Source organism: Pan paniscus, chromosome 17, assembly GCF_029289425.2.
Source record: "Pan paniscus chromosome 17, NHGRI_mPanPan1-v2.0_pri, whole genome shotgun sequence".
NCBI classification, from domain to species: domain Eukaryota; kingdom Metazoa; phylum Chordata; class Mammalia; order Primates; family Hominidae; genus Pan; species Pan paniscus.
In genome coordinates, this window is record NC_073266.2 from 91,458,818 (window position 1) to 91,482,392 (window position 23,575).

The window sequence follows — 23,575 nt, forward strand, 5'->3', positions numbered from 1 at the left end:
TTTGGGGGGAAATTTTGATCCTTCTTTATTCTGTTAGGTTGATTAAATTTCTGCCATAAAAATTAAAACCAGATAATTACTAGAAGAAAATATAGATGAATGCTCCCATAACCTTGTAGGAAGGTGCTTCTTAATTCTGACTCAAAAGGCAGAGCCCATTAAAGAAAAGACTACAAGCTTGAATACCTAAAACATATACAAAATGTAAAAGCATAACCCCTATAACATAAAATTCACGTAGTTAAAAATCAAAATCCTTCACCTTGTCAAAGATGTTGAGACTACCTGGATTGGAAAGAAATCTACAAAAGATAAGCTATACAAAGGGTCAACATGCTTAATATAATTTTTAAAACCCTTAGAAATAAATAAGATAGATGGCCATCTTGATAAAAAAGTAGGTAAAGGACACAAATAGAGAAATTATAAAAGGATTTCCAATGAACATATGAAGAAATGCTCTTTACTAATGATAAAAAATATAAACCAAAATCAATAAAATACAATAATTTTCCATCAGATTGGCCAAAATGAAAACAAATATACAGAATACAAATGGTTAGGAAATTTTTTGAGAGTAATTTAGCCAATATTTTAATAATATATAAATTTTTAGCCCTCAAATTTTACTTCTAGAAATTTATCCCAAGAAAATGACTGAATAACAGAAAACATGGGCAAAGATGTTTATTGTGCTATTTACAATAAAAGAAATTATAAGGACCCTGAATGTCCAACAATTGGCAATGAGTTGAGTGAATTATTAACAAAAATATGTAATAACATTTTCATTTATAATGATAACATAAGTGTATACTCTATTGATATGGAAAGATGTTTATGACATATAAAGTGAGAAAAGCAGAATCTAGAAAAGTGTTTCAAATATGATCCAGTTTTGTTTCTGAATTGATAGTTTGAGAAGGAAGTATACATTCTGAAATGCTCAGAAACTTAATAGTGGTTTTATCCGATTGGTGGGTGAGATGAGTGAATTTTTTTGACCTCTCCGAAATTTCTGCAATGAACATTGTATATGTAAGTTTTTTAATGCCTTAAAGAAAATAAGGAAAAACTTTGGATTAAAATGTGAGGGTTCTGCAGATGCATTTTAAGATTTTAAGCACAGAGGGAAAGCAGACAGAAGATAAGATCACATGGCTGTCCATGACTGATTTTCTACTACCCATTTAATAAGCCAAGATCAAGGCTCATTATAAGATATCTGCATCAAGTTGAGTTCCCCATCGCACGACGAATTTAGAACATTGTTTTAGAACTCCAGCCTGGCCTCCTCGCTGCATCCCATTCCTCCACACACAGAGGAGACATGGAATAGTGAGGCTGTCATTACAGATTAGTATTGACATTCATAATTTTTAATATTAATTGAGGTCAAACCACTTTTCTCAATATAAACATTTGTTTTTTGACAATCTAAGACATTAAGCAATCTTAATTTTTTAAATTGTGTACTTAAAGCATTTTCACCCATTATCTCCAAGAACTTTCTAGAAAGATGGCATAGCAATTAAGAAAGTTTTGTGTTTTATCTTCAGAGGGTGTTTGGCTGATTTTTTTTCAATTTGAAAAATTCTGCTGCAATTTATTTGTTATTGTTTAAGGCATCGTCTAGAAAATTCAATAGAGAGCATACTGACTTCTTTTCCCTTACAAAGAGCTTAATAAAAACTAAGTAAAATTCACATTTTATTAGCAGTAATGTTTTAGTATCAGTAAATGATTGTCTTTCTAAGTCTGCAGATAATCCATCTGGGTATTTTTTGGTCTCTAATGCGACACAATATTTGAGAACTCATTCATCTTCTGCCTCAAAAAAACTCAAAATTTTCATCCAATAATTGAAATGAATCATATATTATATCATTCTTCACTCCTCTTTTTGGAGGTGAAGTTACCTAATTGATAGGTGCGAGAGATTGGAGAGAGTAAGAGCTCCTTCAAAGAATTCATGTATAGCCTTCTTGAGATTCTTACCTCCTTTCTAGCTTTGCATCTGTTCAGTTTGAAAAATGGGAAAAGCAATTTCCACCTATTCCCTGCCACATACGCATTAATTGGATAATCAGTCGACAGCAGGAATTAAGAATAGTAAACACTGTACAATCCTCTTTCCATACATATTAAATGAGCAAATTGAATTAAAAGAACAATTTTGTGGTTATAGAAGGCTTGAGCCTCTTAGGGAGACTTTTGTGTGGAAGTTAATGGGTATGAAGTCCCTCTTGAGTTTCTACCCCTTATCAAAGCTGTTGATGCTACCTGGATTGGTAAAATAAAGCTAGGTACCCTCCTAAAACAGAAGTTTTAACCTAAAACCATCCCTAACTGTAAGTTCTATCTTATTTTGAAAATGCTGTTTATCCATTGCACATGATCTTGTGAGTGCCAGGGACACAAGCCACACCTCTAAAACCAGTGAACACTGCCACAATGGACCAACTGAAAGGAACTGAGGAAAGATGGACACTAAAAAAGCTAACTTCTTATAACCTGAAATTAAAATACCTATTAAACTCCCCCTAGCACTAGCTTGACTTAGTGCTTGCCCTCAAGGAGGTTGAAGGCAAACTTATGCAGCTGTAACAGACAGAACAGGAGGGGAGGGAAGGAGAGAGAGAAAGAGACAGAGAAAGAGAAAATTTGTTCTCAATAATTATACCAGATTAAGGAACACTTCTCACCATTTTCTCTCCAGCTCTCCAGATCTACCAGAAAAGAAAAAAATCAGATTAAAGGTTGTAACTCCCAAAATTGAAGAACTGTATTCCTGTATATTTTACCTTTTCCTTCAAAGAACAAGTTTCTGCTAATATTCTTTGTCCAACCATGCAGAAGAGTAAGTAGATTTGAAACACACACACACATACACAAACACACCACATTTTGTAGGCACTACATATAGGTCAAAAGACACACATAAGCTATTTGGGTTCAAATTTATTTTTCCTTCATTTTCTGAAATATTTTATTAATGCCTATGATTTGCTAAATGCAAATTTATGAAAGGGAGATTGATATGGTTTGGCTGTGTCCCCACTCAAATCTCATCTTGAATTGTAGCTCCCATAATCCCCACGTGTCATGGGAGGGACCCAGTGGGAGGTAATTGAATCATGGGGGTGGGTTTTTTCCATGCTGGTCTCATGACAGTGAATAAGTCTCATGAGATCTGATGGTTTTATGCATGGGAGTTCCCCTGCACACGCTCTCTTGTCTGCTGCCATGTAAGACGTGTCTTTGCTCCTCCTTCACCTTCCGCCATGATTGTGAGGCCTTCCCAGTCATGTGGAACTGTGAGTCCAGTAAACCTCTTTTTCTTTATAAATTACTCAGTCTCAGGTATGTCTTTATTAACAGCATGAGAATGGGCTAATACAGGGACATTCATATGAGAGGAAATGTTTAGTTCAAAGAAATGCTGACTTCAGCCTATCATTTCTTACATTTGAATAACCAGGAAAAGGATCTAAACCGTTTGAATTTTAACACATTTTATGGCCTCTTTATATCCTTCCAAAGTGCATTCATACTTATATAATATAATGAACTACCCACCTGACTCGAATTCTTTCCTTGCCTAGTTAGAGGTGGCATTTGAGTTAGCTGACCAGCTATTGTAAATTCAAATGAATTTTTCTAGGAAAAGACACAAACTCACACTGGATAGTTTATTGTGGTGTTTATTGCACACCTGGGGACTGAGTTTTATTACCTGCCTACCTTGGTGAGAAACAGACTACAATGGCCAGGAATCATTCTGTGTTCTGTGTGAAGGAGGTATTTAATTTGTATCTTGGTTGTACCTTGGTTGGGGAGGTCCAGTTATTTGCAAAATGAGTTCAATCCAAATAATGAGCTAAAGCATAGGCTGAAATGGAGCCATTTCTTCATCAAGCAGGACCAATTCCCCAAACCAAAACAGTTGAAAGCATTTTACCTTTCCCACATTACCTGGGAAACTGCTGTGAAGAAGAAAGCCTGGGAGCGTGGAACCCACGAATATTGCTGGTACTAAATCTAATGGCCAAATGGAAAAGCTAAGTTTGGTTCCAATAATAGAAAGAATATTGAAGAATTTCTAAAAGGGATCACAGTAGCATTTCCTGAAAACACTAGAGCTGTGATTCTTATACTTTTGGGGATTATTTTAAGAATATGTTGAAAGCTACAAGCTGTCTCTCTAGCAGTTCAAGGACACCCTGAAGGCTGCATGGACCCCAGGTTAAGCTCCTGCAGGAAAGGAAAACCGTCACTTCTGAGGTGTCTATGAATTCTCTGTCTTCCTTTTAAGTACAGAAACTCTTAATAAAAGTAGCTCTCATTGCCCAGAAATATATATTTTTATATCTTCTGAATAATCTTTACAACAACCATGCAGTGGGCTTCACCCCTAGTTCAGTGGCTATTACCCCCAGTTCAGAATTGAGGAAACTGAGGCTGCGAGAGATGGGTTGCATATTTGTCCAGAGACACACAGCTGGTGAGGGATAGAAGCAGCCTCCCGGCCCAGAGTCCTGGGGTGGGAGGTGTCCTCCTCATCTTGGGTGGAGTAGAGGACGATATGCTTACCCTGATTTACATGATAAAGGAACATGACTTCAGTGAATACAGCTGACAAAATAAGGGAACTCTGTACATGGGGGCCTCAGACCTCTTGAGCCCACTGTGGCCTACAGCACGTCGGTGTAACAAGCAAGCTAAAATTTCAAGACTTTCCCAAGCAGAACCCACTTGGGACCTGCAAAACCAATTGGAATTCAAGGCCAGGCCTCAAAGCCCATCCACATCAACTCTCTCTGGCTTGATTTAATACCTGGCCTTGATTCTGGGCCATGCATTTAAAGAGAGTGGGAAGAAATACAGTTTTTATTAGCATTTTGGAACAAAGTAATGTTTGATTATCAGTTATTTTGAACAAATAACCAAATCTATTATTCAACTGTATACACACATTCCCTGTCATGGTCTAGAAATAACCGAAGGAAATTGTCCAAATTTACTAATTCAACCCCTGGAAAGACTTTTGTTGGTTTTATTTTTATTAACCAGTTTGGCTCTCTCTACAGCCTAAATTTACGACATGATTTTTATACTTTCTGGTTCAGTTTATATTGTGTAAGCCTATGAGCTGAAAATAAAATGAGTATGTAGGTAATTTATGGGAGAAAGAGAACTTGCCAAGAGGTTGTATTAGTCAGGGATGAGGTGCTAAGGAAGTTGTATGACCGAGATTGCTAATTGCAGCCTTGGCAAAGACAGAAACAGAGATGTAGAAAGATGCTGATTAGGCACAGATGTGTGCATGGGTGTGTACAAGTTTGCGTGTGTGTATGCACATATATGTGCGTGTGTGTGTTTTAATTAGGCTCTTTCAGTTGGCAGTGAAAAGAGACAAACATTTCCATCGAGTAATGGAATTTATATGGAAAACATGTAGAGAAATAAGGAAGCATGGGTTACCTCTACACAGGTGGACAAGGAAGTGCCTGGGAAGATGGTGTCTCATTCGGGACATAACAGCCTTCTCCCGTTGCATGTGCTCACTGTGCCAGCCTTCTGATGGGTCTTGCGTGACCCCCACCTACTCCCGGGTGCTGTGTCTGTGCACTTCTGCTGCTGTCTGGCTCTCCTGCCTCACTGCCCCTCCCCTTGACGAGATCTGTCCCCACTTACCTCAGAGCCCCACTGTCATTCAGGAGGGCTCTCCAGCCAGGGCTCTCATCAGCCTGCAGTCTCACCTTGGCTGAAAGACCAAGTTGAGAAGGCCACTGTTTACACGGCCTTAAAAGATTCGAGAATAAAGAACTATCCAAGAGCCAGTTCCCCAAAGAAGCTGTGCATATTGATCTTTGCTGCACAGACATCTACAAGGCTACTTTGAGGCAAATCTGTTTGTTATAATGTAGGGTAAATGCATCTGATAGCAATCACAGCAATAACTTAAGTATAGCCATAGAATGACCCTGTATGGCCGACGCACCTAGATTTGTGTTTTGAGAGTAGCTAGCCTGGAGATTCGTTCCTTCTCTATGAGGAATATTGGAACCCTGGACTTGGCCTGTAAGACACAGGCTGTACAGGGGATTGAAGCCCTGAGTTTTGGGTTAAAGGAAGGCTGCCAGGTAGATGTTGTTAAGGGGAAGGTATTAAGTGAAAATGCTGTATAAACTGCGTGCTGTTTGCAAGTGTTTTCAGTTCTCCTGTCCAGCGCGCCGCCACTGGACTCGCTCTGGGTCTCTTCTTCAGCCTCCTGAACCTGGTACCACCTCACTGAGGTTAACAGCCATTCAGCACAGCATATAAGGATGCCAGGATCAAAATCAGACAGCCACCAAGGATAAAGGCAAACTTCACTCCCATGGCCTTAATGGCACCTCTGTGGTCTCTGACGACCTGGGATATTCTGAGTGATGAAAGTTATTTATATTTTCCTGTCCAGATTCCGGAGGAGGAAGTCTTATTGGCTTATGAGACACAGCCCTCCTCACCAGGCCACTGTGGAAATGCCAAAGACAGACACATACAGAGCTTGCTGGATTGTGTTGTCAGCACGGAAGCACCATGTCCCCAACGCCCGGGACTATGTTCCCCGGTCTCCCTCTCTGTACAGTTCCAGGTTAGAGTGGATCCTCGCAACACTAACCATAGGGATTACCATATGGCCTAGCAATTGTTCCTAGACACGTGCCCCAAACAATTGAAAGCAGGGACTCTAACAAACGTCTGCGTGCCAATGTACATTGCAGCTCAGGCCTGTGCCTGTGCACCAGGACAATGAGGGTAAGGGGTTTGTTCTCTGACCCTTCCAGGCCTTTCCTTACCCAGCCCTCCCTACCTTGGCAAGTTTTCATTCCCATATTTAATTCTCTATTCCCAGAACACTTGCAGGGGGCTCTTTTTCCAGCTAGTGAAAGTCCCCACTCCTGGCCCCATTGAAAATTATCCTCTAAGAAAGACAGCCAGGTCTTCTTCCCTGAGTGGAGAGCTGGGTGTGGGGTCGGCAACGCCAACCACTGTCCGAACAGTGCTTTACAGTTCAGGAAGAGCTGTCCGCATGTAGTATCCCCCTCCACTGGGACTAGGGCTGTGTTATTATTTTGAGAAGTGTAAATGGAGACACAGAAAGGTTAAGTGGCCTCCGAGAATAGTGAATTCCTAAGTGATGGCGTGGGGTCTGGGTCTGTCTCGATTTCTCTGGGCCATCAGCACTCGTTCCTCTTGTGACCTGGGGCTCAGTAGTGAGAATGCCTCTGGGCAGCTGGGTGAGGTCCAAAAGCATGTGTGGCTCCTGTCCACTTCCAACCAACCTGGCTCACTCAGGCTTCCTCGCAGTAAGCCCCAAACCCCACCTAAGAAGCCTGTAAAGTTAGGATTTGTTTTACAAATTATTGTTATGGAGCTCATTAGTGTTACCCTATTTGTCTTTTACCGTTAGTATTGATTTTCAGATTCACCCATCACAGAGCGTCTGGGCACATGCCCAAGACAGATGCATGCTAATTAAACTCTGAGCATCCTCACTCTCGATCTCATGCACGTGTGTCCCTGTATCATAAACCAGGCAAATGTCAGGATAGTCAGATGGCCCTGGAATCATGTGCAGTAAAAGTGACCAAATTCCAACAGGTACCTCCAGCTTTAAAAGTTCCCTGTGGGTTAGACACGTTCTTGTAATGCACCCTCAACATTATGGTACCACAGCGACAAGCAGGTCCCCACCCCTGACTGCCAAGGCAAGTTTCCACGTTCTTGGGAGGGGTGGAGGCCCTCCTGCAGAGTGCACTAGTTCCTGCTTTGGTAAGAATGGCTGGTGCATTAGCCCCAGTGCCATGGTGCCCCTGAGGACAACAGTCATCGTTTAAACCAGAGACCCTTGGGCAAGGCTGGTCCTGAGCCAGGACCCTCTCAGGTTCTGTGTCCCCTGAAGGATTGTGTTCAGACCCAGACCTTGGGGGCTGCCATGCGAACACTCTCTCAGGTTCTGTGTGCACATGGTGACTGAGGCCCCAACTTCCCACCCTGGCACTAGAGTGAGATATCAATCCGCCACTTCCAAAGGTGTAAACGTCACTAGCAGTCTGAAAGTTCACGGTAGTGATGCTCAGCTGGGGGCCACTCTGCTCCCCCCAGGAGACATTTGGCAACGTCTCAGACTATTTGGTTGTCACGACCAGACAGGGTGCTACTGGTATAAAGTGGGCAGAGGCCTGGGATGTGCTGAACATCCTACAAAGCCAATGCCCAGGACAGCATCACATCAAGGAGTTAACCGCCCGAAGTTCAATGGAACAGATTGAGAAACCCTGGACTAGAGAATTCTTACCTTGTGCTTCTTCTTCTAAAGACTTTTAAAAAGTTAAAATCATTACAATGTACTACATTACAAGTTGACCATTTTTATTTCTACCTTCAAACCAATATGCTTAACAGCGGAAATATAATCTCCAATATATTTAAGATGTTGCACCTATACTTGTCATGCATCTCTTTAAATTTTGGTCAGTTTCTTAAGTCTTTTCTTACTTGTTTGAACACTGAGGTTCTATTTACTACAGGTTGAGAATCCCTTATCCAGAATGCTCGGGACCAGATGTGTTTCAGATTTCACATTTTTTTCAATTTTGGAATATTTGCATTATACTTAGCATCCCTAATCTGAAAATCTGAAGACCAAAATGCCCCAGTGAGCATTTCCTTTGAGTGTTGTATCAGCACTCAAAGTGTTAGATTTGGGAACATTTCAGATTTTTGGGTTAGGGATGCTCAACCTGCATTTGTGGAGATGTACAGTCCAGAGGGCACATGGGAGACAGAATTTTCTTTTTCTTCCCCAGTAAGAGAAGACCCTGTCTCCTGCCTTTAGGAATGTGGAAGCACATTTGGAAAATGAAGGCACTGCGAGGGTGTCTGTGCTCATACAATGTGGACAGTAAGAGCTATCAGTGCATAGAAACCACTGCAGGCTAACATGGTCTCAGGAGACTCCTTGAGAAGGTCAAATTTGGTCTGGACCTTCAAGGAAAAGTTGGAGTTGGAAAGGCAATGGGAGAAAAGTGCTGAACAATGCATGACACACAGGCTTTGCTGAGCACGCTGAACTCAGTGCCCAGGGCAAGAGAAGAGTGAAGAACAGGATCTGTATCCGGGAGCACCAGGAGTTGAATCTGGAAAGTTGAGAACCAGATTACAAATTGCCGTGAAGACCAGGTTTAGGCTGCTACAGAACATTCTGGAGCAATGGATTTATAAAATGAAAGAAGCATTTTCATAAATGAAATTGGTCACTTTAAATAAGCGAAATTAGAGGTCAGAAAGACAATTAAGAGATCCCGTGATAATTGAGGACCAGTGAAAAAGGCCATGATTGGGGTGAGATTTTGAGCCTGGGTGGTGAATAAATAGTATTTGTTCTTGTTATTATCAAGAAATTAGAGGTTACCAAAAGTGGAAGAGGGAACAGGGCAAGGACGAAGGATTGCGCTCAGTTCTTTGAGGAAGGAAGAAGCAGAGAATGCTATCTCCATCTTTTGAACCTTAAATAATTCCTCAACCTTATAAAATCTGCATCTTCCATCACTTTATTGAAACTTGTCTTAATATAGAAGTCACAGTGACCTCATAATTGGTCAGTCCAGTTGCTTGAATTTCAACCATTTCAACCTACTTAATTTTCCCATTTTTTTAAGTACTTGAATTTTATGTTTTTAGTGCACAGTCAACGTGCATTTTTAAAAATGTGTTTTCATGCAAATATTTTGTATTACTTTCAGGCAGTGTGCTATGCCAGGCACAATCAGAAACCTGAAAGAGCAAGGTGGCTCCATCCTCGGGGATGAAACTGCTGAGCAGAGCAGGAGGGGGCCCATGGGTGGGACGCCCCCCATGCACCCACCCACCCTTCCTCAGTAAGGATTGAACTGTACCCAGGGTCAGAACAAGGCACTGAAGGCCTGTAAGCAGGAGCAAGACAGACTCAGGTTTGCATTTTTGAAACCATATTTGGGAAGCATCTTTCCTACAAACCATCTTTGTGCTGTGTGGACAAGACCCCACAGGGGTGAGGGTGGATGGTGGGGACAGCAAGGGAGCTGCTGCAGGTTCCTCCAGGAATCAGTGTGGTGATGGAGTGGCGGGAGCTCTGGGAGGGATGGACTGAGAGGCCTCCCTTAGCAACTGGGCAAAACTCCCTTCCAGGTGTCTGGCAGGAGCATCTGAGCAGAGGAGCCCAGAGGGAGTGCCTGGGAAGGAGGGAAGCTGCAGAGCCCAGTTTGGATGCATGAAATATTGCTGCCTGGGACATGCCTGTTGAGCGTCCTGCAGTGAAGAGAGGGTGCTGAGCCCAGGAATGCAGTCTGGGGCAGGAGATGGTACCCCTTGCTTTCTACAGAGCTCCCTCTTCCTCCTCAGGCTTGCATGGACCCCTCCTCCTCCGCCGCCCTGTTTCGGCAGTGATAATGTCCAGAACCCCCAGCTCTCAAGGCTGTGCTTTGTCTCTCCTAGGACAACCTCACCCTGGCATAGGACTCCAGCCCTACCTTGATGCAGATTATGCAGACATCCTCACCTGACTCCTGGCAAACTATCCACCTGCCATCGATTTTTTTTTTTTGGTGCTTTGTTGGTATCTTTTGCTTAACAAAGAAAATCTGAGCTTATTTTCTTTCCTAAAAGAGAAAGAAGAGGGCCTCCTCCTGTTTATGGTTTTACCCTTTACCCAAATGTCCAGCCCCCAAATGCAGATCCATCTCCTTAGCTGGGGAATCCCAGTCATTCTGGAAGCTGTGGAGAGTCCATCTCAGAGCTGCACCTGCTTCTCCTTCCTCTCCTGACAGCCTTAGTCCATGCCCTCCTCACAACCTTGCTAACTCACAGTTGCTTCTGACCTCTTCTTCCTCTCACCAGCCTTTCAAACTCCAGCATACCCTCCACATTGTACTAGGGGTATTACTTTAGCAAGCAAACTGACCACATCACCACCCAGCCATAGCACCCACTGCCCCCTGTGGTCTAAGGACACACACCTGGGCTGAGCACACACAGCCCTGAACAGCCTGGCCCCATCCTGCTCTGCGCAACTCTCCTGTCACCACTCCACCACCTCCCATCTCCCGGCATCCTTGCCATTCCCTGAATGCACGCGGACTCCTTGCCTTTACATCTGCTGCTCTCTCCACTTAAATCCTCTCCACCTAAAAAGCCTATTCTCTGTTCAAAGGCCACATCTCCTGGGAACCATCCCTGCCTCCTCCAAGTGAACTGGGTGTTTTGCAACTTGTCTCTTTGGTTGTCTATATCTACAAGTCTCCTATCTCTTCTTTGAATCCTTTGATTCTTTGAATCTTGAGAACAAAAGAAGCCAAAGGTTGGCCACATTTCATTTCCCCTGTTCTGAGTCCTGCCTGCCCAGTAGAGCCCCCCGGGAAGCATCTTTCCTACAACCCTGCCTGGGCCTCCCTACAGAGATTCCGGTTCCCTTGATGGGGCAGGGCTGGACTGATAGGATCTTGCAGCTCCCCAGGTCATGAAAATGGGCAGCTGGAGCCGAGAACCAGAGTGAGAAACAGGAAATCACTGGCAGATATTTCTACAAGGAAGAAGAATTTAGAAGATGTGAGTGAGGGGAAGCAGGAAGACACCCCCACACACAGACACCCAAGGGGGGATGAATTCAGCAGTCCAAGTGACTTGGCAAGGCTGAAAGCCAAGTTGCTGGAGATCCTGGTAAGTGTATGATGGGCTAGAATTTGCCTAGATGTGCTCAAGCCAGATGGAGAAATTGGAGATAAGAAGATTCTACATCACGTCATGGGGTAGAAGAGGAAGGTGAAAGATTATCTTAATTCTCCTTACTCTTAGCCCTTCCTCCCAGAATCCACCTGCATGACAGTGTGATTCATGTGAAATGTGCTCCACGCCTACAAAATAAGAGGCCAGGGCATTCTTCCTGCTTCTACCCCTTGTCCTCCATGCTCTTCGGAGGCTTGGAGAATTCTTTAGGAGGATTCCATTACTAATAGAGTGAAGGGAGAGATGAGCCCAAGGAGCCCCCGGCATTCAAGGCTGCAACAGGTTCCCCTTCAGCTGCCTAAATTCCCTCTTCTCTGTTCCAGGTGTCTCATTTTGTGTCTCTAGCCCGGGAGTGTATTCCCATCAATTTCCTCTGCCTCTGCTTCTGATGAAGTCCTGCTGATCCGTTTGTGGGTAAGCAGTGATTTCTGCCTTCTTGTGGCGAAGACAGCCCCAGGCTCCAGCTCAGCACCCATCTGGAGGACCTGGGAGTCGGGGCCAGGGCTGCCTTGCCTGGGCCTGACCAGCCACAGGACGATAAGCCCCGGGACGTCTGAAACCCTCACCCATGGGAAACGTGCACAGGAGCAGAGGATGACATTTGGGAAGGAACAAAATAGCACAACATGTAGGAAGTTGTGAGAGAAAGATTATTTAATCCTCTTCCGAAATGCTGGCTGAGCTCCAGAAGCAGTAGGCAGAAGACCAGTTTAGAAAAGTGAAAACTAATCTGAATAATGATGAGAGCGCTTGTGTCAGGAACCGGCCCAGCAAACTCATTTATAGCCTTGTAAGTGGGGGAATAATTGAATCTTCCTGCAAAAATGAACATGCCACATAAAAGAGATCAAATTGGATTTCTCTCACCAGGACGTAGAACAGCAACTCATATTTATGCCCCATGCAGTTGGATAAATAATTACATAATCAAAAGAAAATATCTTTATTTTAGAGCCTTACAAATGGCGTTTAACTTCATTCTATATGTCAGATTCCATTGAAACTAGTTCCAGGTTTGCCTGGTCAGAAGAGGGGTATTTTGTTTGTTTGTTTGTTTGTTTGTTTGTTTTTGAGTTTTGAAATAATGCTGCATCTGAAATCAGATTCCAAAACATACATTCTTTTGTCAAAAGCAGAAACAATAAGCAGCCTTCTTTAACATTGCCTCTCAGGTAATGAGACACTACCAACTGTAGCCATTCATCCTTGAAGAAAGAAGCCAGTGTATTTGTGCCCGGGCTACCTCACCTCATGTAGAAGCGCACTCTAGCCTCTGCTCACCTTGTTTGTAAATGGCACAACCCCAGGGAACAGAGTACATTTGGGTCTGACCCCTGTGCTGGAAGACACCCAAGAACCACTTGTAAGATTAAGGAGTGGGGAGGTGGGTTTGTACTTGAAATGGACCCTGTGCTGGAAAAGTGGGGGGCACAGGTCCATGTACCAGGCCATGCTGACAAGGTCAGGAAGACTGGCATGACCCCACACAGTTTAACTGGCTTTCAGAGTAGGTCTCTCCTCCCCTCTTTTACTGCTTTAGAACAAAGATATTGTTTTCCAACTAAAATAGCTCACTTGTCTCTGTGCCCCCATAATAAACTGACAGGTGCTATGTAAATAAAATACAAAGGAATTATTTGCAACCAGAAAAAAATTCAAAGCTTATCAAATTAAAAATTAGAAAATCATGGGATAAAGGTTTCTAGACCTGAACGCTCGTCCTCATGGCACTTTTCTAGGAAGTGAGATTCTGCTCCCAGGGTTAGCATCTTCATCATCATAATCCCCGATGCTTCCTCCATGGCAGCGTCGCTTTAAGCGCTTTACACAGGTCACATCCCACGGTGGGGGAGGAAGTGTTGGTAGCTTTGCTTTGTAGTAAGTAGCCGAGGCATAGCTATTTTAGTCAAGATCACACAGCCAGTAAATATCACAACTGGGAGAGGAAGCCAGGCAATCCTAGGCCAGGGCACAGGTAGGCACCTGCCACACTATGCACTATGTCAACACTATGCACTATGTCAACACCATCAGAATTGCCTAAAGGCAGCAACTGCACTAAGCAATTTACAGACATGGCCACGTTTGGTCTGCACTTCCTGCAACCTTCTAAGATGGATACTCATCCCCTCAACGTACAGGTGAGGAAAATGCAGTTCATAGAGTTAGGATAAGACTGACTCCAAGGTCTGGGCCTTCAACTATTAGGGGGGCAGGGGGCAGGGCACCCCGGTGAACCACCTGCTGCACAAGTCACTTTCAGGGGTTCGCACACCTCAGCGTGTGCATCAGAGATGTCTACTTCTACCACACATGAACCATTAGAAGCTTCCTCCAGTCCTTGGCCTGGCAGTCATTTCCCTAATACGCATTATCGCTGCTCTGAAACCCTTCTGAGAAGTCTGAAAATTTACTTCCACATCAAAATGTGGCCTATTGACACTTTCTCAGGATATCAACTGTATACGCACACATGTAGAAACATACGTACATGCACATGTACACACATGGACCCACACACAAAGGCGCACACACACGCAGAGCACACAAAGCCTAGCCATTTGCCCACGTTAGGGTCACTATGATCATGACTGCCTCCTAAGTAGGATGGATTTCCCAGGAAGAAATGCCTGTTCTGCTGCCTAGCACCCTGCTGTGTTTGTTATTTGGGTTTGGGAACGGAAGCTAGAAGCAGCTGATTTTTTTCACATAAGGATAAAGGTTGCAATTCATGAGAAGACCAAGGAAGCGAGAGGCTGGGAAGATGACAGAGGCCACAGGTATGCAACATTACCTCTCCCGAGGGCCTCCAGATCCAAAGGCAGGCCCATTATATATTTGGATGCTTCTGGGTGTGCTGTCTTCTGGGGGAGTGGGGGCTATAGGAAGGGACTGGGGTCTATTTCAAAGTAGTGTGGTTAAGAAGCAGTCCTTGAGCATCACGAAGCCAAGGAGACAAGTTGAGCTTCCTGGACCCTCATGGGTGTCCTGGGGGGAACCTGGGACCCGTAACATGCCACGGAATTAGTGAGTGTTCCAGCCAGTGTTGCCCGGAGCCAGAGGGGAAGGCAGGGGCCTGTGGCCTGGCCTCTCAGTTGCACTTCCACAGAAAGGGCTCACATGGGGCTCAGGGACTTTTAGTATTAAAAAATGAAAGAACATAGGGGCTCAGGTGAAGACAGCAAGTTTCTCCCAAGAAAAGCCTTCACCCTGCTCATGCCTCTGGAGGAGGAAAGGCACGGCCACCAGACTGTGCCCTTTCTACCAATTCATGGGGCCCACAGGCTCCAGTTACTCTTCCTCCTCGTCGAGCCCCCACGAAGCGTCTAACAGGTGCTTGTTTTAAATACCTTTTTACTGCACTAAAGGACTTGCCTGCCAGACATTTCAAACCTCCCAGAGGGCCCATCCACAGACACAGCATCCTTTGGAGGGCTGTGCAGCCCACGGAGAGTGGTGGAACCATTTGGACACAGAACACACCAGGGGTGGGAAGTGCTGTCACCTCTCCAACCTGGAAACCAGCCGGCTCCATAGGCTGACCCCCTCCCTCTCTTCAATAGCACCGCCGCCAACTTCCATCATCCCCAGAGGGGCACTGGCTGTCTTGCTAAAATAATAACGCCAGTTTTGCCAACAAACCCGGTGGATCTCTCACTTCGAATAAACAATCACATTTACAAACCTGCACCAGCTGGCCTCAGTCCATCCTCCCACCTCCTTCCCCACGGCTCCACCCACACCACAAAGTCCCTCCACTAAGCCCTCTCCACAGCCAAGGCCCCCTCCCCACCATTGTCATGCTGTTCCTTCTTCCTTTAATGTTCTTCTCTACTTATCTGCCTGTCAAATTCATTTTTATCATTCCAGATCCAGATGTTAACTCCTCCATGAGGATTTCTTCTCCTACACTCTTTCAAAGATACTCATTTACTAACCCCGTCTGCTAGATGGCCATAATAATTTGTTAAACTTATATTATATTATACTTTCAACCTCTAGAGTCTGGATACATGTATAGATAGGTAGAGAGAGACAGAGATTTACATATATACATATTGATTAGCATACGTATATTGATAAATATATAGAGAGATTTTATATATATATATATATATATATATATATATATATATATTTCTACCTCTAGACAAGAATGAAGTATGCTTAACTGTATCCTCAGTGCTAACTGCGACACCCAGTATGTGCTAAGTATTTGGAAATGCTTTGTGAAAGAACGAATTGATATATGGAAGGATGCCATTCAGATTTATGAACACAACTAAACACAGCTACCCTCCTGTGAAAAGAAGGCATACAAATCAAGGAAGAAAGTCTGGGAGAAGCTTTCTTGTCTTGAAGGACAGTTTAGCACCATGACTAAGAATACAGGTTATGAAGATTGAATGACTGGGTTTAAATCCTTCTTTCACATTGACTAGCTATTTCCTCCACACCTCAGTGTCCTCATCTGAACCATGTGGGTGACTGATAATAGCACCTGCCTCCTAGGGTTACTGGGAGGATTAAATGAGCTGATGCCCGTGGGGAACTTAGGCCCCCACACCTAGGCCCTCAAATCCAGAGCAGTGTGTACTCCATGCATGCCCCTGTTATTATTACCTTACTGCCTCTCCCCTGCCTTGATGTTCCAGGAATTCTCCTCTCCCCAAGGTTCATAATAATTCACAATGGGAGCTTGTGGACATCAAGGTGACTCACATCTTCAAAAGGAAACAAGATGAATGCCAGAGTTTATTTAAATGAGTATAGGTCCTGGATTTATTTTCTTCCTGAGTCATTGCCCTGAGAGGATGACAAATAGGAAGCAAAGCCATTTTAAGACATGGCACTGCAGAGTTTGGGACAGCTCAGACCCATTTGGCCTCAGTAACTGGAGTTTTCCCATGAAAGCAGTCAATCTGAGAACAAGAATGTTCACTCGTTCCAGAAAATGGATTGAGTACATACTCCAGACCATGCAATGGTTTTATACAATACACCCTGCTCCACACCACCAGGCCATGAGTGTACAGTCTCGGCCATGCTTCACATCAGGCCATGAGTGCGTAGTGTACACCGTGCTTCAAATCAGATGATGAGCACATAGTCTACACCATGCTCCATGCCAGGCCATAAGCACATAGTCTAGGCCATGCTCCATACCAGGCCATGAGTGCACAGCCTACACCATGCTTCATATCAAGTGATGAGCACAGAGTATACAGCCTACTCCATACCAGGTCGTGAGTGCACAGCCTACGCCATGCTTCAAACTAGATGATAAGCACATAGTCTACACGATGCTCCATACCAGGCCATGAGTACATAATCTAGGCCATGCTTCACACCAGGCCATGAGCACATAGTCTACACCATGCTTCAAATCAGATGATGAGTGCATAGTCCAACACCATGCTCCATACCAGACCATAAGCACATAGTCTAGGCCATGCTCCATACCAGGCCATGAGTGCACAGCCTACACCATGCTTCAAACTAGATGATAATCACATAGTCTACACCATGTTCCATACCAAGCCATGAGTACATAATCAGGGCGATACTCCACACCAGGCCATGAGCCCATAGTCTACACCATGCTTCATATCATATGATGAACACATAATCTACACCATGCTGCATACCCAACAATGTGCTACATTTTGAGATGCACAGGTGAACAAAATGGCACCCCTGACCTTGTAGAGCTTAGTCTAGCAAAGGAGAAGAATATTCATGTTTGTATTAAATACCAGAAGGAAAGTACTCCATGCACAATGAGGATCTAGAGCAGAGTGACCTTCCCTAGGATTAAGAGTTAGAGAAGCTTTTCTGCAGGTGACACGTGAGCAGAAACCTGACAGCTGGGAAGGAGTTAACTAGGATAAGAAGGGAAGGTGCACTCTCCAGGGGAGTCAGAATTAGCACAGGTGCTAGAAGCCAGGGAGCTTGCACAGACGCTTCCGGGACATTTGTGTACAATGGAGGAAGAAGGCCAAGGGAATGCAGGCCATGTAGAAGATTTTTTTCCTTCTCCTAAGAATCATGGGAAATGACTGAAAGTTTTAAGCAAAGTTGTGACTGCTTTCCTTCACAGAATGGAAGAAATGGTGGAGAAAATCACCTTTGTGGCCCCATGGGAAAATCAAAACTACATTAGAGGTACTGGATAAGTGATGTTACGCAAAAACAAAGAATTCTGGATGGAGCTTACATTGAGTGTAAAACAACCTAATGAAAGAGAAAACTCTGACAGAGCTGCCTGTCACATTCATCACCCTCTTTGGTACTTTGAGCTTGGATTCCATGTACTCTCTGAAGGTCAATGTGACCTCCAGCCTACGAGCTACTGGAGGCCCCTCGTCACCTGTGATGAGCTGCACCGCTGTCCAATTTAGTTTAACTGCTGGTAGGGGATCATTTTTCTTTTGGAAGCTTCTTGTTTTAGTTATTCCAATCAAATATATCATCTCTTGCTTACTTTGGAGGTTATCTCTGTCTACTAGAATGTCATTCATTACTGCTCACAGAATTTTTATTAATAAATGCTCACTACGGTTCATATTTCTTACTCAAACACATTTAATTTGTGTTCACAGAAAGCTTGCTCTGCTTGCTGTCACTGTGGTTTGCTCTACTGAGGATTAAAGCCACCTATTTATTTATTTCCTCCATTAGCCACCTGAGAGCAGGCTAAAGAGTAGGCAACTAGAAGAAAAAAATGCCTTCTACACCATTATATTTTCCATTTTTCTGCCATTTTCTTATTCCCCCTTCATTCATCACTTATTCTGCCTTTCAAAATACCCATGTTCACTGACCCCAACAGCTAAATAACTTCATAAACTTTCATCTATTTTCTGAAGCTTCCTCCCACACGCCTACCGTGAAATCATTCGCCACCAAGCCACCTCCTCCACAGACATTTTCAGAACAAATGAATACACACAGCCTTTTTTTTTTTTGTTTGCTTTTTTGGCCTAGACAGACCACAGATCCCTAAATAGAAGTAAGAAAATATATTCACTAAAGAACATCAAAACCAAGATACATCACGTACCATGTAAAGCTGGCCACTAAATTGAGCAGTAATTTTACCACAAACAGAAATGATGAATATGTTTTTCAAATGAAAAACTCCTGACAGAGAGGCTATAAAAATCACATTACTATTGTTACATATTCATGTGACTAGAAATGCATCAATAAAGAGACATTCAAGAGGCCATATATTCTATACATATGGAGAACATATGTCTCAAGTTTTCTGGGAAAGAAATATTATGTCCTGTGTACCCATATGCACAGTCATCCTTGCTGGGCCATGTGTCCCAAATTTTGTCTGAGAAAATATGGCCACTATAGCTAACATAAACAGTTACTGCAAAACCCAAGGGATGTAGCTGGTGACGCGTGTAACTACAGTCGCTGCAGCAGGGGTTTTTGAGAGAGAAGGCACAGGAAGCAGCTCTAGGATGCAAGGATAGAGTCTCTTATAATTATCACAGGATATGGAAGAGCAAACAGTACCTTTTTTAAACTTTTCAAAGGTAGTGGTGCAGAAAAGAAACAATTTGAAGCAATCAGAGGCATGTTGCAGCAAAAATGTTTTGTAGCCAGCATTTTCAAAAACATTTGCATTGGAGGAAAGCTCACCCTGGCATTGTGGAATTAGCAATTAAAGAACAGAAATAGCTAGACCATTGTAAATGAAGTTAATGAAGACTTTAAAGGCTGAACACTGACAGTGGCAGACGACAGGCAGCGTGGAGTGACTTGGGGGGGTGCAGCACTCAGACTGGCAATTCTGATGATCTATTCACATGGTCGGGAGTGACCTGGGACAAATGGACAAGAATGGGCTTTTTCCTAGCTACACTGGAGATGACAGGACTGCCTGTTAATATCAGGATTCTGCTGTGAGTTTACCTGACTATAATTTCTTTGATAGCATGTGTATTTATGTCTAAATTAACCATTGGGTCAAGTACCAATAATTCTTTTTAATACTGTTAGAGCAGGAAAGGGAGAAGGAACGAACAGAGGCAGCTCTAGGGCAACAAAGGTTTATTGAACAAAGATTTGCGGAGGGGGACATCAGCTAGCACCAGAGCCCACACCCCCTTACAGGCTGGGGTAATTATAGTTCCAGGAGGGAGGGGTCTGGGCTTGTTGGGAAATGGGGTGGGCAGTGTGGTTAGCTGATGATAAGGGAGGAATTTCCTGGGGTCAGGCGGTTAGGCCTGGGACTTGTCTGGAAAGTCCCAGGATGTTTCTTATGGCCTGAGCCCTAGTGGAATTTTCCATTCTGACCAGGGTTTGCAAAATGGCAGGGGTTTACAAAATGGTGCAGCTTGGACTGTCAAATACCTTCATAAGAAATTAAAGTTAAAAGTTTAGCTTCCGGAATCGTCTGCCCTGCTTCAAGACCCAGCTTCACCAACTACAAAGTGTTACTTAGACTCATTAAGCTTCAGTTTCCTCATCTATGAGATGGAAGAGAATTCTAGTAGCTATCTATGAAATAAAGAATTCAACATGGCCCAAAGAGAAATCTGGTCTTTTCTTTTGGTTCATGGGAGGTGCTCTCTAAGCATTTGGAAAGCCTTAGCGTCTTAGTGTCCTGATAAACGTGTCTTAGTTTACCTGGGTGTGTTGGGCCACCCCAGTCTAACAATATGATTTAGGAAGAGGGTTTCTGGTCACATGTATCATCAGTTCAACTTCGAAGGATCTAGAAGCTCAGGTCAGGCATGTCTACATGACCAATCCCCAACAAAAACACTGGACACCAAGGGTTGCATAGCTTCCCTGGCTGGCAATATTCTGTGTGGTTTGTCACACATCACTGATGGGAGAAGTTAGTACTGTGACTCTACTGGGAGGAGCAACTGGAAGTTCCATGTTTTGAACCTTCCTAGATCTGCCCTGTGTGCCTCTTCTCCTGGCTGATTTTAATCCTTTTGTTGTAATAAACTGTAACCATGAGTATAATAGCTTTCAGTGAGTTTGTGAGCCCTTCTAGCAAAATATCAAAACTGAGGATTGTCTCGAGGACCCCCAAATCTGCAATTGGTGTCAGAAGTGAGAGTGGTCTTAGGGACTGTTCCCTGACTTGACACTACCTCATTCATTTGTTGTGAGGCTTAAGAGACAGCCCATGTAAAGTGCCAAATGCACTGCCTGCCACCTGTTGAGTGTGCATAATAAACGTTGCAGCTGCTGCTGTTGTTACTAAAATCCTGAATTGGGAAATCTATAAGTGTTGTTAAGGAAAGTTGTCTTAAAGGGGTTGGACCCAAACAGTGTATCAGATCACCATTCTCCTCCAGCAGATAGACACATAGCCCCTCAGGGACACTATAAAAAAGAAGAGGGCGTAAATGTATTCCCACCTACTTTCAACCGTGACCCACTCTGATTTTTAATATTGGCATTCTTCATAAGATTTCCCTGGAAGAAAGCATTTCATACACAAAAATTACTATAAAAACCACTCTCCTAAGCTAAGTCCACAGAATCCTGCCTGGATGAAACCTTCTTGGTTCTGCACAGCCACATTTTTTTATCTAGTTTTGATGTATATAAAAAACAAAACCTCATAAGTAAAGATACATTCAATAAACTACAAGTTATGGTTTTGTTTTGCACAAGCTTCAACTTCTTTGAACAGAAACAAATCATTTCCACTTGGTGAATCTGGCACCCCAATACAGAACACTGCTGTAGTTTGAATGATGACCCAAAGATAGGGCAGTCATGTGAACTGACCTGGTGGTTTGGGGAGCCCCTCTCTCCTACTAATTCCCTATAGAGAGTGCAAAGGCATTTTAATGCGCAAGTGAGTGAAGTAAAATGTAATTATTAAATCTGCTGAATCAACAAACCTAGGACATTACAGGACAAATGAAAAATACCATTTCTCATTATTTTGCACTTCCACTGATTCCCTCTGAAATCATGGATGGTAAAGGATCACACGCACAGTCACACACACAATCACACCATAAGACACAAGTGCTCTAGGATCTTTGCCTTGATGGCGGATGTCAGAAAACATGAGGTTGTGAGACATCCATGAATCATGCTGGGCTGAGAGTTCCTCACTGCTAAATTCAGGATGTTCTACAAAAATCCCTCTGACCTGAGTTGACCCAGATAACCTTTAGACAAAACTCACAGGCAGCTGAAAAAATAGAGCATTTTGCAGGTGACATTGGAAAAACACATGCATACTGAAGGAAAGGCACAGTTATCCAAATTTTCAGCTACATCAAAAGAAACGCTACTAATGAAATATGTGTACTTAGGGGGAAAGCTTTTCCATTGTTTAAACACTGAACTTTGAACAGTTTCAGATAGAAAGACTAGTACTTCTGTAATTAGAATACCAGTCACAAGAAACATGCAATCACAAACTCCGTAGTCAAATATGTTTGAGAAATGACCTACTGTATACATTATTTTCTTGGAAGGCCATCATGCATGAGGAGATCAGCTCCTGTCCAAATTCCTGTGTGTGATTTTTTCAGGCATAACTGTAGACAATTACAAAGGTTTACCTGGCAGACCCCATGAGGGAAGCCACCCTCCCAACAGGGACCTGGTGCACGCGGTGTCTTACCTTCTCTTGGGGGAGCTGCAGGCCACGCCAGTCATGTGCTTACACATATCTGTACCTAGCCCTGACACCTGCATTCCAAGCCCTCTTTGCCGGGGGCCTACCCAGAGGCTTCCTCAGGCCCCTCTAGGTGACCTCCCTGTGGAGAGAGAGGAGCGGGAATCTTGAAACTATTTCTCCACATTGACTCAGTACTTGATACTTTTCCAGTTCTAGCACTTTTCCAACCCTCCCACACCCTGGCTGCTAGTGCATAAAACTGCCAGAGCCTTTTCTGTTCAGGGCTCCCTCCGCAATGAGATACCCGCCACCCTCCAGGTCTGTGCTGATTCACCTGACCTTCAACCTTGTGCCATTCCATGGGGAAAAATGGGGCGGGGGGTAGTTGGTGCTTCCTCAGGTTCAGCCCCTTGATTGTGCCATTGTTGCAGGAAGGGATTAAAGGCTGCACGGTGACTTTCCTTTTAGCTTATTGACTTCATCAACTACTCCCACACCTGGCAGCTCAGCTAGGCCCCTGGCAATGCACGTAAGTGCATTAGAGGGTCCAAGAAATCTTGTCGTCAAGAAATATACTTAACCAGGCATCTTACAAACCTATTTGACCATGGAGAATTTTTGTCATATGACTTCTACCAATAATGCCCTTTGTGAAATACAGAATTTTAATATAAACTCTGAGATAAGAAAGTCACTGCCCTATAAATTGCTGCAGGCCAGTACAGACCACACAGAGTCATCAGGGAAAATGAGCAAAAGTGCATATCAGAAAATAGGAACTGCCTAACACAGCTCTGGCTGTGTATCTCATGAAAAGACGTGACTTTAACCCCAGAACTACATTCACATTAACCGCCTTTGGAAATCACCAGCATCAGCTCTATTCCCAAGTGTACTGTTCGTGAATGCTATACTCAAAGTACAGATTCATACTTATTGACAAACACTTGCTTGGTTTGTATAAAGGATTCAGATACTAGAGTAGATCTAACTAGTTCTAGGGTAGAATAACTAGTAACGTAATTGGCAATCACAGCAGATCAAGGAGGTTACCTGCCCCTTTCCAGAACGCAGAGCCAAGGAGGACTCTACCTGGTGGTCACGCTGCCTCCTTTCAATCACACAAGAAAGGCTGAGGGG

The 23,575-nt window shown here is 43.6% G+C and overlaps 1 long non-coding RNA gene across 1 annotated transcript in view; it reads right to left on the reverse strand.

Annotated features, from left to right (window-relative positions):
* Positions 1-22,598, reverse strand: part of LOC117976855 (uncharacterized) — a 240,324-nt gene extending 217,726 nt beyond the window's left edge. The window contains exon 1 of the long non-coding RNA XR_004667674.3: positions 22,439-22,598. This is a non-coding gene — a long non-coding RNA (uncharacterized LOC117976855). The remainder of the gene's footprint in view (positions 1-22,438) is intronic.
* Positions 22,599-23,575: the final 977 nt, after the last annotated feature.